The sequence below is a fragment of the Triticum urartu genome, chromosome 5, assembly GCF_003073215.2.
Source record: "Triticum urartu cultivar G1812 chromosome 5, Tu2.1, whole genome shotgun sequence".
Classification (NCBI taxonomy): Eukaryota; Viridiplantae; Streptophyta; class Magnoliopsida; order Poales; family Poaceae; genus Triticum; species Triticum urartu.
The window spans coordinates 449,056,827-449,069,974 of NC_053026.1; positions in this window are offsets into that span (position 1 = coordinate 449,056,827).

Genomic DNA, 13,148 nt, shown 5'->3' on the forward strand with positions numbered 1-13,148 from the left:
GTACCTGAAGTCGCCACAGGTGACTCATAGTCAACGGAAACGTGTCGTTTCACTCAACGAACATCACTAAAAGGGCTTAAATAAATTTAAAAGAATGCGAGCACGACAAGGACTTAGGGTTAGGCTGGTCCATGAAAAGTATCTAACCATTTCGAATTGACAACGACTTTCGTCGCTACTAATTTTATGGCAACATGCACACTATTGGAGAAGCCAGGTGAGCTCTGCAAAAATAGGAATGTCAGGCTCAGGTGTGCCCTAGTACCTCTACTCCGCTCTAGTCTACTCCCCCAGTTCGTTACATTATTACAACTCGTATTTTCACGGGGCGTACGTACGTAAATGCGGCGGGGCCGTCAGACTTCCTCTTAACTAGTCTGTCTCTCCTGCTTCTGAAGCAAGCGAAATTAATTTCTGATCCCCTCCCAGGTTTGCAGGCTTTCTGTTCCCGTCTTCCGCCGCCGTGGACTCGCCTGGCCTGCTGGCGCTGGGTGCACTGCAGAAGCTGCCCAAGCTTTGACGGACCTCTCTCCACTGCTCCACAGCCTGGCTGGATCAGTGGAGCTGCCTAGCGCGACCGATTGACCGACGGACGATCCATCCGGCGACCGCCCAGCCGAGGCCTCCACGCCGCGGCAGCAACAAGCCAACGTATACATGCAGTGCTAGACAACCCTACAACCTACCGCGCCGCGTTCCTCCACAGCTTCACAGGAAACCACGCACCCGTGGCCATGGGCTCGCGACGCCGGCGTTCCTGTGCACGCGCTCGGCCTGGCCTGTGGCCTCGGCGCAGCGCCCCGCCGAACCATCCACATGCATGCATGGAGATCTCTGTCGTCTCCGGTAGTCTCCACTCTCCACGGCTCCGAGTGGTCGAAGGAGCTCATGGCGAGCACGCATGCACGCGCGCGCTCGGTCGGTCGGGTAAAACATTTTGAGGGCGTACGTGTCCCCTGTCCTGTACATATGTTGATGCGGTGCACACTGCACAGGACAGACAGACACGCATCCTGGATACCGCACGCAACGCAACATGGGCTGGGTAAAGCGTAGTACGCGGAGCGGATCGCTAGATCCGAATCCGAATAAAGCGTACGTGCAGAAAAAGCAGCTCTTGTAGGCTTTAGTACCGCATTTCTTCTTCCTTTTCCAGGATCAGATAAGTAGACAGTACACGCTTGTTCTCGTTTCTAGACTAACAATTACCATGATCCATCTATTTTAGTATACGGTTTTGCTAATTCTTAGAGCATTTCTAACCCATCTACTAAAAGGCCATAAGGGAGTAAAAATTCGATTATACTCCCTTACGGCGCACCTAGCCGATCCCCTATGCAGCATGGTGGAGTAACTTCTTTTACTCCAACTCCCAATATCCTCCCAAATGTCCCTAAACACACTCAATCCCGCCTCGGCGAGTAAAACTAACGCATCTCTTTCTCCCGCCCTGTCTCCCACCACCTCCACCGATGACCATCCGTCCGGCTAGAATGGATAGTCTGGACCCTTCCCTCACCCCGCTGGAAATCACCTACGTGCCGCCGCCCGCGCCGAACAAGAGTTTGGGGATGAAAAAGAAATCCATCGGGTTCAAGCTCCTCCTCCAACCGCTTCAATGGCCTCCGGGGTGGCCACCGCCTCTCCGGCAACGGTCTGTCGCCCTCCCGTCGCACCCATCGGAGCCAAACGAGCACGAAAGCTGACGACGGCGTCATCGACGCTCGCCGAGGCGGACGCGAAGAAGATGATAAAAAGGCCACATCGGCGCCTCGTGCAGCTACTCCGGCGCCCCCCTACGGCCACTGCTCCGGCGCGGGCGGCGGACGCAACCAGCAACAAGCATTGTGGCCGCCAAGTGCTCGATGAAATGCCTAAAAGGTAAAGAAAAACCTCACGCCTTCTTGATAGCCGATAGTGATTGTTGGTGGCCGGTAGTGATTGTTGGTAGTGTTTTCTTTGTTGTTGTAGTGCGTAGATGAACACGGCCAAATTCCTCGCATCTTTGGAGTCCTCGATGGCTATTGGACTTGATGAGCTCAACTACGACTCGTTTCAGGATCATTCGGAGGCGGCCTAAGACATGGAGCAAGAGGTGACCGGGGAAGAGGAGGAGGCCGAAGAGGTGGTGGCCGAGGAAGAGGAGGTTGTGGAGGTGACTGAAGCAAGCACGAAGGTGCCAAGGTGCCGCACCCAAAACTACAACCAAAAGTAGGATATTGCTCTTTGTGATGCTTGGTGCGCGATCTCCATGGATGCAACAATCGGAACAGTCAAACCGAGACCATGTTTTGGGAGAGAATTACCAAGCACTACAACAAATCAGTGAACGTGCGTCAAGCCATCCGCAAGGTTTTCTTGGGCATCGTTGGAGCACCTTCATGACCAATGCAACCGATGGTCAGGTTGCATCAACCAAGTGAATCATGCACCAGCAAGTGGTGTGCAAGTGGCGGAGTATGGCCCCTACGTCCTAGAACTATTCAAGCATAGAAACACGAAGTTCGGCCACAAGCCCTTCACGTTGCATCGTTGCTATAAAGAGCTATGCAAAAATGAGAAGTGGATCCAAAGAATCGCGGAGACCACTTCAAAGAGATCAAGGTTGAGCATATGCATTGAGGAGGACGATGCGGTTGACGAAGATACCAACAATAGACCGGAAGGAAACAATATTGCAAAAGAAAGAAAGAAGAGAAATGCATTCGGTGGTACTTAGAAAGAAGAACTTGTAGCAATGATCGAGACCGAGAAGATGTTGGCGGCCGAACGCAAAGAAGAGAAGATGGCAAGGTGGAATGAGCTCAAGGTGTTGGAGGATGAGAAATGGAAGACCAATTTGGCGGCCGAAGAGAGAAAGTTGAAGGTTGAGGAGCGTAGGCTTGCACTTGAGGAGGAGAGAGCATGCTATCATGTTCATGATTCCAAACACAATGGATGAAACCGCGAGAAAGTATTGCGAGCTCACTCGTGGAGAGATCTTGTAAGCCTCTCTATGGAATGTAGGTTACGGCCAAGGGGGTGGTGGCCGAGGTGGCGGTGGTGTTGATGGTAGTGGCTGAGGAGGTGTTGGCGGTGATGGTGGTGGCCGAGGGGGCGGTGGTGTTGATGGTGGTGGCCGAGAGGATGACGGTGGTGATGTTGGCCGAGTGGATGGTGGAGTTGATTTCTTCGCCAAAGACCTTGTTTGAGTGGTGGTGGTCGAGGGGTGGGTGATGCAGGCCATTGGTTGGCTCTATCCATAACATATACATGCTACATTTGTAGTGATTTCAGATCAAACATTGTGTTTGAAGCGATGTCTTTTGGGTGAACTTTGCATGTTTTTATTTGAAATTCGTGACGATGAAACTACATGTTATGACAGTTATGTTACGCATGTTTTAGTTTTAATATTCTTACGATATATATTGTGCAGTGTTTGAAGTTGATGTGGCTAGGACACAAAATCTATACAGTTTTATTTTTACTCCACTAACTATAGGGGATCGGCTAGGTGCGGCCGCCATCAGTGGAGCAATAATTTGCTCCACTAATTTTACTCCGTTGGATATTCCCTTAGCTTTTAGAGGGTCGATTGGAAATGCCTTACCTATGTACAATTCTCCAGTTATAATAAACATCAATGACGATTTAACGCTAAGATGCGTGCAAAGTTTGATGTTTGTGTTAGATGAGATATGGTTTTAGAATTGTATAAACATATTTATAAAATCGACTAACAAATACTTAATTTTCAATCGACGGAGACTACTCTATGGGATAACAGCACGTGGGAATTTTTTTAGATCCGTACAAATTTTAGTTGACTGATACAATACTAGTGTTATCATGATCGATCAGTGGTGAAATCAGTACAGTCATAATACAAGTAAGCTCTATGAATTGAGAAGTTTCCCGTGTTGCTTACCAACGGGGATTGGATGACAGATCTAAACAGTGTCTAAAAGAAGCCTATTCTACTATTCTTGGCATTGTTTTGAGCCCAGTGATTAGTCAAAAAGGTGACCCCGGAAAGTTAACAAGATCCAAGCTGGTACTAGTAGTTAAGTTATATTAGAACCTTGGGATCAATCATAGTGTGTTGATGTAAAGCCCAATGCCCTACTAGCAAGCTAGCTAGCCGTATGTATGTATGGGCAATCCAAAAAGCTCAAGAATCACATGCCAGGATGAGTCAAGGGGGGTCGGTTAATCATTTGTTAACCTTTATCCACCATCAGTGGGAAACCATACCACATTATCAGGGACTATCAGGTCTGCAAAAGGCTTCGGCCAGGGACAGCACAACCAACAAAAAGGTGGTGAGCTACTCCGCCGCCTCTTTACTTCTTTACATTTTCCCTTTGCCAACTTTTGCAATGGCGCCTAGCTAGCTGCACCGGCCCGTGGAGCCTAGCGGCGAGCACGCTAGCTGCTAGCAGCATGTCTGCATTGCATGCGTTGGAGCGAGGGGCAAGATGGGACTCCTCATTGTCAAACCACAGTGGCGGGATGTGTGTGTGTGGGGGGGGCACTGTGCACTGTAACCTAAACCAAAACACTTTGAGGTAGCGTATCTTCTCTCTTTTAAAACGTTGGTGTGGACTTTCGCCATTGTCTCGATCTTGTTGATTGTTCTTTCTTTTGGTTTGGTCGTCCGGTGTCGTTTGAACTTTGAGGCTGCATGCAGAGAGCCAGCTGAGATGTCGCTCATGGATGGAAGCAAGAGGAAGGCAACGAAAGCAGGTGGGCAGCCCGAGGAGGGAGAGGGGGGGCTGCTGTCCTGGCTCAAAGCAACTAAACAGAGGATTAACAAGTGTAGGCAGCAGGCTGATCGGCAGATGGTTGACAGTCCTCGTGATACCTAGAAGGATGTCTCTGTGTCTGTTCCCATGATGGCGTTTTGTACTTTTGTTTAGTCCGAATGGCCTCTCCGGGTACACCACCCGCTGCACTTGGGATGTGCGTTCCCCTTGTTTGGAGGCAATGACTTTTGCAAGCCACACCTAAATTGGTAGGCAAAGAATATGTTTTGTCTGGGCTGTTGGGTTCTTCGGGGCAAAAGGTGGCATGGCAAAGGTTGCTTAGAATTAATCCTAACCCCTTGCTTAAGCATGACAAACGCATGTGAGCTAGATCCAGGCGAGCCAAAAAGAAATGGTAGATCCTAATCCTTTTCTGCCAAGCGCTGGTTTAGACTAGTTTAACATGCTCCTTCTTCCATCGTCTGTTTAGCCCAGTGCTGCATGGAGCAACTTTAACCGGTGAACAACAAGAATGAAACCACCTGGCAAACAATCAAATTTCGGTTTATCTGAACAAAAGGCGGCAAAAGTACCAGGTTTCACTGATACTTTTCAGTGATAAAATCCAGCGAGAGATCGTCCAGGAAGACGGAGTGAGGGCATCTCCGGCCGTTGGCCCCCTCAGGGGGCGCCTAAAATCGCTGTCTGGGGGTGAGCCGGCGTAAAAATTGGGTCTGGGGCGAGTTGGTCCCCAGCCGCCGGCCCCAGGGCCGCCCCAGGCACGTTTTAAAATAAAAAAAATTCGGCGAAGTTCGGCTTAAACATGATAAAATTCGGTCAAACACGATAAATTTCGGTTAAACACGATAAATTTCAGCACATTTCGGCGAAGTTCGCGTATTTTCATTACATAGCACATATACATAAACTAATCTAAAGGAAAAATTGGCTGAAGTCACCGCCATCGTCGTCGTCGGCCTTCTCCTCTTTGACGCGGGCGCCCCTGCTGGACCCCTGCCCGGCGTCGCCATGGCGGACTGGTGGCGGCGCATCGTCGTCGTCGTCGTCGCTTTCACAGATGACGACGACTCCGCCTTCGTCGCGGCCGCGTCGACGCTCCGCGAAGCGAAGCAGGGCGGCGCGCTGGCGCTCCTTCGCCTTCTCCAGGCGCTCCTTCTCCATCGCTATGGAGTCCCTGCGTGCCCATTCCAGGGCCACGTCGTCGTCGTCGAGCTCCGTCGTCACCGGCGCGGCCGGCTCCTTCTTCACCGGCGAGAGCCCCGGCTCCGTCTTCACCGGCGCGAGCCCCGGCTCCGTCTTTGGCTTGACGAAGCGCGGAGGAGGAGCCGACGAGGAGGCGCGCCGGCCACCCTCGTTGATGACGATGCCGACGCTGCGAGTGCGCCAGCCGAGCGGCGTCTCCGCCGCGGGCTCGGCCTTGACGCCGAGCAGGGCCAGAGTGCCGGAGGAGTACGATGAAGATCGGGAGGAGGAAGAAGAGGAGGAGGACCCGAACCTCCTTAGCGCCCATGGCCCGGCGCGTCGGTGCTGCGCCGGGGCGGCCGCCCTCGCTGGGTAGCCAACGGCGGGTCGTTGCCGCCCTCGAGGTACGTCAGCACGCCCTCGAGTGTGCGGCCGGGGATGCCCCACCACAGGTGGCGCCCCTCGCTGTTCTGCCGGCCGCCAACCACCGGCGCGCCGTTGATGGACGCCAAGCGCTGCTGCTGGCGGCGCTCGAAATACGCCGCCCAAGCCGCGTGGTTGTCGGCGGCGTACTGGGGGAGGGAGAGTTGGGCGTCGGTGAGGGAGGCGCGCACGACCTCGACTTCCTCGGCGAAGTACGTCGGCTTCGCCAAGGCGTCGGGCAACGGGGGAATGGGCACTCCCCCGGCGCTGAGCCTCCACCCCGTCGGCCCGACGCGCATGTCCGGCGGCGCCGGGATGTTCGCGAAGCGAACGGCAGCCGAAGCCGTTGGCCGCCGCCTCGTCTCCGGGGTAGCGTTCCGCCATGGCGACGGGCTCGGGAGAGGTAGAGAGATAGAGGGAGGGGCTGGGCGGCGGCGCTCGGGAGAGGTAGGGAGAGGAAGGAGCTGGGCGGCGGCGAGGGGCGGGGCTGGTGTGCGCACAGGCGAGTGCAGGCCACCGGCTATATAGCCGCGCCGCACCCGTGTGTACGCGTGTGAGGGAGGGGAGGCGTCGGCGCGCAGTCCCGTGACGCGCCGCCCGTGAGAAATTAATGGCAAGGCTGACCGGCAGCAGCCTTGGCATTGATTCCCCGCGGGAACCGAGGCCGTTAGGGGAAGACGAGGTGCCGTGTCGCTGACGCGGCGGGCCCGCGGTTGTTTCCCGCCAAAACAGTTCGCCCCGGCACCCCCGGACGCCCCCAGCACGCCGGATTTGGCCTGGGTCCGCCAGTGCTGTTTTTGGCCCAGGCCGGCGAAAATTAAGCTTCTGGAGACGCGACTGGGTCGTTTTTTTAGCGCCGGCCTGAAAAAATCGCCTGAGAAGGTCTTTCTCGGACGCGGCTGGAGATGCCCTGATGAGGATGACCACACCCAGCAGAGCGCGGCCTCGCATAGCATATCGCACGGTACATGAGCAGTACCCACGGCCGAAAAGCCGGAGGCAGAGGCACGAAGCCAAGCAGGAAGCTGCATGCATGAGCATGGCATTCGACGACAGGGGCAAAGGCATCGGTCACGTCGTGCCACGCGCGCCATGGACCATCCATGCATGCATGGCGGTGCGGCTTCTTCTTTTCCCCGGCGCCTTTCGCCTGGTCCAGGAGAAATTCCGAAGGCGAAGGGTATCGGATGCCGCCGAAAGATAGGCGCCAAGGGAGTCGATGCATGTCGACGTCTCTGATTGCAACATTGGCTTCTGTTGCCGGTGGTACCATGCCATGCATAGTAGGGCCCTATGATTTATTCCTTCTTCCTCCCTCTTTTCTTCGATGTTGCTTGCGTTTGCGTGCGTCAAGCACGAAGCTTCAGTGCCTTTGGAAGAAAAGAAAATCGGTGAAGGTAGCAAATGGTGCCGGAATAGTTGCATGTGTTAGAATATACGTTGTATAGAGATAGGGGTAGTTGGTTTAAACCTCTGTAATCTTATCTTCTTTTATCTCTATCCCTGTTAAACCTCCTATACCGAACTCTAGTCGATCTCCTCCCTCTTGATCGATCTCTTCCTTATAAGCCACGGCATGTTCTCTATATAATACAATGCGGCCTAGACGAAGGGTTCTACGCTTTTCAATTCTTCTCACATGATAACAGAGCATCTTCCTTTGTAGATCAGGAACAGATCGCATCTAGCTACCGCATCGACCGAGTAGCATGTCCACCACCACCGCCGCCATGACGGCCAGCACCACGGGCACGCTCACCACATCATCATCATCATCATCCGCTTTTGCCTCCTTCTCCTCCACCTCCACCAACACGTCCCTGCTCGGATCACCACCTCAAGAGAAGCTTACGAGGGGAAATTTCATTCTCTGGAAAGCCATTGTGCTGCCCAAGATCAAGGGGGCCCAGATGGAACACCACCTCAACCCGCAGAGCCCGCCACCGCCGGCCACGCTCACCATCACCAAGGACGGCAAGGACGAACAGGTAGTCAACTTCGCTCGATCCCTCTGGTATGCACAGCAGCAGCAGCTCCAAGGATTCTTGATGGGATCCCTATCCTGCGAGATCCTCGCCCAGGTCGCCACGCTCGCCACGCCGGCCGAAGTATGGACTGCGATCCATGCTATGTTTGCTGCCCAAAGCCAAGCTCAAGCAATCAATACGCGCATTGAGCTCACGAATCTTCAAAAAGGTAACATGTCTATGGCAGGATACCTTGGCAAAATTAAAAGTCTTACAGATGAGGTCGCCTGCACTGCCGCCGCGCTCTCCGATCCGGAGATCGTGTCCAAAATCCTCGCCGGCCTCGACATGGACTACAATCGTGTGGTCTCCGCCCTCGCCGCTCGGGTGGAACCGATCACCGTACAGGAGCTGTACAGTCAGCTCCTAAGCTTCGACGCCCGCCTCAGCCTCCTTCACGGCACCAACATCCGGCAATCTTCTGCCAACTCCGTCTCTCGTGGCCGCGGCCATGGCCGCGGTCACCAGGGGCAACGCAGCGACGGCCGTGGGCGCAGCCACACCGACTACTACAACAACGGCAGCACCGGCTACACCAACACTGGCGGCAGTGGCGGCAGCAACTACAACAACAGGGCCGGGGGTGGTGGCTTCCACAACAACAACAGCCGCCGCCCTCCTCCTTCTTCCCGAGCACGTCCTCGCTGCCAACTCTGCAAGAAGCCGAGTCATGAGGTAATGGACTGTTGGCATCGCTATGACGAGAACTTCGTCCCTGATGCTAAGCATGTTGCTGCAGCCATGCGTGAACAAGGAGGAGAGGGGGTGTGGTACGTGGATTCTGGTGACACAGATCACGTCACAAGCGAGCTAGAACAACTTGCTCTTCGTGAACAGTACCACGGCGGCGATCAAATTCACACCGCAAGCGGTGGAGGTATGGATATTCAACACATTGGTCAAGCCCTTATTAATTCCCCTACACTTAAACGTGATCTAGTTCTCAAAGATGTTCTTCATGTGCCTCAAGATGATAAAAATCTTGCATCCATGTCTCGTTTAGCTCATGACAATAATGTCTTCTTTGAAACTCACCCTCGTTACTTTTTTTATCAAGGATCGGGCAACGAGGGAACTCCTTCATCACGGTAGATGCATTGGAGGTCTCTACCCCATCACATCCGGAGCATTTAGTCGCAAGCGTCGTCAAGTTTTCTCCATCATCAAGCCCTCTTTGGCAAGGTGGCATCAAAGATTAGGACATCCATCTTCGATCATTGTTAAACAAATAGTCAATAAAGGCAACCTCTTGTTGTCACATAGTTCAACTAGTGAGTCTGTTTGTGAAGCTTGCCAATATGCCAAGAGTCACCAACTACCTTATCCCAAGTCGAGTAGTATATCTCATGCTCCTTTAGAACTTATTTTTAGTGATGTATGGGGACATGCAAGAGATTCCTTTGGCCGAAAGAAATACTATGTCAGTTTCATTAATGATTATAGAAAATTTACATGGATTTATTTGCTTAAGTACAAGTCTGAGGTTTTCTCTGTTTTTTAAGAGTTTCAAAAACTTGTTGAACGACACTTTGATCGGAAAATTTTGACAGTCCAAAGTGACTGGGGAGGGGAGTATGAAAAACTCAACTCCTTTTTCCGCAGCATAGGCATTGCACATCATGTTTCTTGTCCTCATGCTCACCAACAGAACGGTTCCGCTGAGCAGAAACACCGTCACATTGTTGAAGTTGGTTTATCACTTCTTGCCGATGCATCTATGCCTCTCAAATATTGGGACGAAGCATTTATCACTGCCACCTATCTTATAAACCGTCTTCCTAGCAAAGTTATTGGCAATATCACTCCATTAGAGCATCTATATCATCAAACACCCGACTACAATTTTCTCAAAATATTTGGGTGTGCTTGCTATCCCAACTTACGTCCATACAATCGTCATTGTAAGTGCATCTAGTGCCACCCCTAGTTGGTTTTGGAGTATTGACGGCAAACCTAGTTGAGGGACTAATGTGTTTGTGAGAATTGCAGGATAATACAGGTAGAAGTCCCTCATTGATTCGGTTTTACTATCAGAAATGACCCCTAAAAATGTATGAAGACATTGAAGACAAAGGTGGTACATGAAGATATTCACTTTGAAGACTATGACAAAAGAAGACACGTTATGAAGCATATGGAGCTCGAAGACTTAGATCTTTCGTAGTTCTTTTTCTTTTGTGTTGAGTCATAGGAACCACCATACTGTTAAGTGGGGTCCAGGAGAACCAGTTAGAATGACTGAAGTGATGCCCAAACTAAAAACCTATGTCTTCGAGTGAAGACAATGAGAGCGAATCTTGTCCAGAGCCGGACAAGTCAACTTTGCTTGTAGCCCAAGTAAAGTTGCCATGAGAGTTCAAAATCTGACCGTTGAGACACGTGTCAGTTCCTTAGTGACCCAGGGTCATTTCGGACAAATCAGGTCGGGTTGCCAAGTGGCTATAAATAGCCCACCCCACAACCATAAACGGTTGGCTGCTCAGATTTCAGTGCACGGCTTTTGTCGTTTGAGAGCAACCCACCTCGAAGCCTTTGAGAGAAAATTCCTAGTGAGGAGAAAAGCCCTAACCACCCAGAGCCAGAGCAAATTGGGCATCACTTAAGTCTTCTTGTCTGTGTGATCTGAAGACTTATTACACTTGAGGACTGTGAATCCTCCAGACGGTTAGGCGTCGCGTTCAGAGCATCCAAGAGACATTGTGGATTGCCAGTGAACGAAGTCTGTGAAGGTTTGGGAGTCTACCTTGAAGACTTACCAGAGTGATTGGGCGAGGACTAAGTGACCTTAGCTCAAGGAGAATACGGTGAGGACTTGGTGTCCTGAACTGTGTGTTCAGGACTGGGTGTCCGGGACTGTGTGTCCTAAGGTTTAAATACCTAGCCGCTCCAACCAGACGTACAATTGTCACAGCAACTGGAACTGGTCCAACATATCAGTGTCTTCAACGAGTCACTGGTTTCATCTTCACTTCCTTTTCTTACTGTTACACATTGTGAAGCCATTGCATGCTTGCTTTATCTTTTATCTTCACAACGTGAATGTATAATCTGTTTGTCTTCATAACTTCTTCCTACCTGATCCTTATTACACTGCAGTTGTTTGTCATTGTGCTTTCACTCTATTGAATACATGACCATGGCTGGCCTAGTGTAATCTAACTTCCGCTGCATAGTAATAGGCATAATCTTCGTTGTTTGTCTTCATAACTCTCACGTTTTGAAGACTTTCATAAAAATCGCCTATTCACCCCCCCTCTAGTCGATATAACGCACTTTCAATTGGTATCAGAGCAAGGTGCTCCCTTGTTCTGTGTGATTCGGTTTAACCACCTGGAGTTTTAGCTATGTCGACTGCAGGGATAATCAAAGTCTCCGCTGCGTGCCCCATCTTCGATGGAACTGAATATCCCTACTGGAAGAATAAGATGCGCATGCATCTTGAAGCCATTGACGTTGACCTATGGTATGTCGTCGAGAACGGCGTTCCCAAGGCTGGAGAAGGTGTCACTGCTGCTGATGTCAAGAAGTTCACTCAACTGGACTCTACTGCCAAAAATATCATCTGTGGCCATCTGACAAAAGGACAGTATGGCCGTGTGAGTGCCTTGAAGACATCCAAGCTGGTCTGGGACTGGCTCTCCAAGGTCAATGAAGGCGTCTCAACCCAGAGAGATCAAAGAATCAGTGTTCTTCGCAACCTCTTCAACTGCTTCAAGCGAAATGACAATGAGAATGTCCAGCACACATTTGATCGGCTCACTGACATCACAAATGAGCTTCAAGCCCTCGGCGCCACTGAGATCACCAAACATGAAATCGTCAAGACGCTGCTGAGATCACTTGATAGTTCGTTTGACATCCTAACCCTGATGATTCAAGAACGTCCTGATTTCAAGACACTCGATCCGTCTGACATACTTGAGAGGCTCAACACACATGAGTTTCAGCTTTCTGAGAAAAGAGATATCTACAGTCCAAACTATGGGCGAACTCGTGCCTTGAAGGCAAAAGCTGTTTCCTCATCTGAAGAAGAATCTGACAGCTGTTCTGATGATCCTGAAGACATTGGAAGAGAACTTGCAATGCTAGTGAAGAAGTTCCAAAAATTCACCAAGAAGAAAGGCTTCAGAAAATCTTCACGATCAAGCTCAAGGAATGATGAAGCTTCTGCTCATGACTACAAGAAGAAAACATGTCACAAGTGCAAGAAAACTTGACACTTCATCTCTGAGTGTCCACAATGGGACAATGAGAACAGAAGGAAGAAGAAGAGCAAGAAATATGATTCTGACGACAAGAAGAAGAAGAAATACTCAAAGTCTTCTTCCAAGTCTTCCTCAAAGTCTTCATCACACAAGAAGAGCTCATCTGGCAAGGCACGTGCATTTGTTGGCAAGGAAATGGATTCAGAGGAGGAGTCCGCTTCTGAGGAGGCGGAGGTGGAGTCTGAGGAGGAGTCTGATTCTGGCATTGCGAGTCTGGCTACAGCATACGTCGCCAAGTCCATCTTCAACACTGAAGACAATGAATGCATCACCGACGCCGATGCAAATGACAAGAACGACTCCACTCCTACCTACTGCTTCATGGCACGCGGTGCCAAGGTAAACTCACGCACTACTTGCTATCAAACATCTAGTGACGATGACTCTGACTATGATTCAAAACCCAGCTACAAAACACTTGCTAAAATTGCAACTGAACAACAGAAAGCTATGGAACATATTCAAAAACTGTTAGACAGAAGCGATGATCTGTTGGGTGCTGA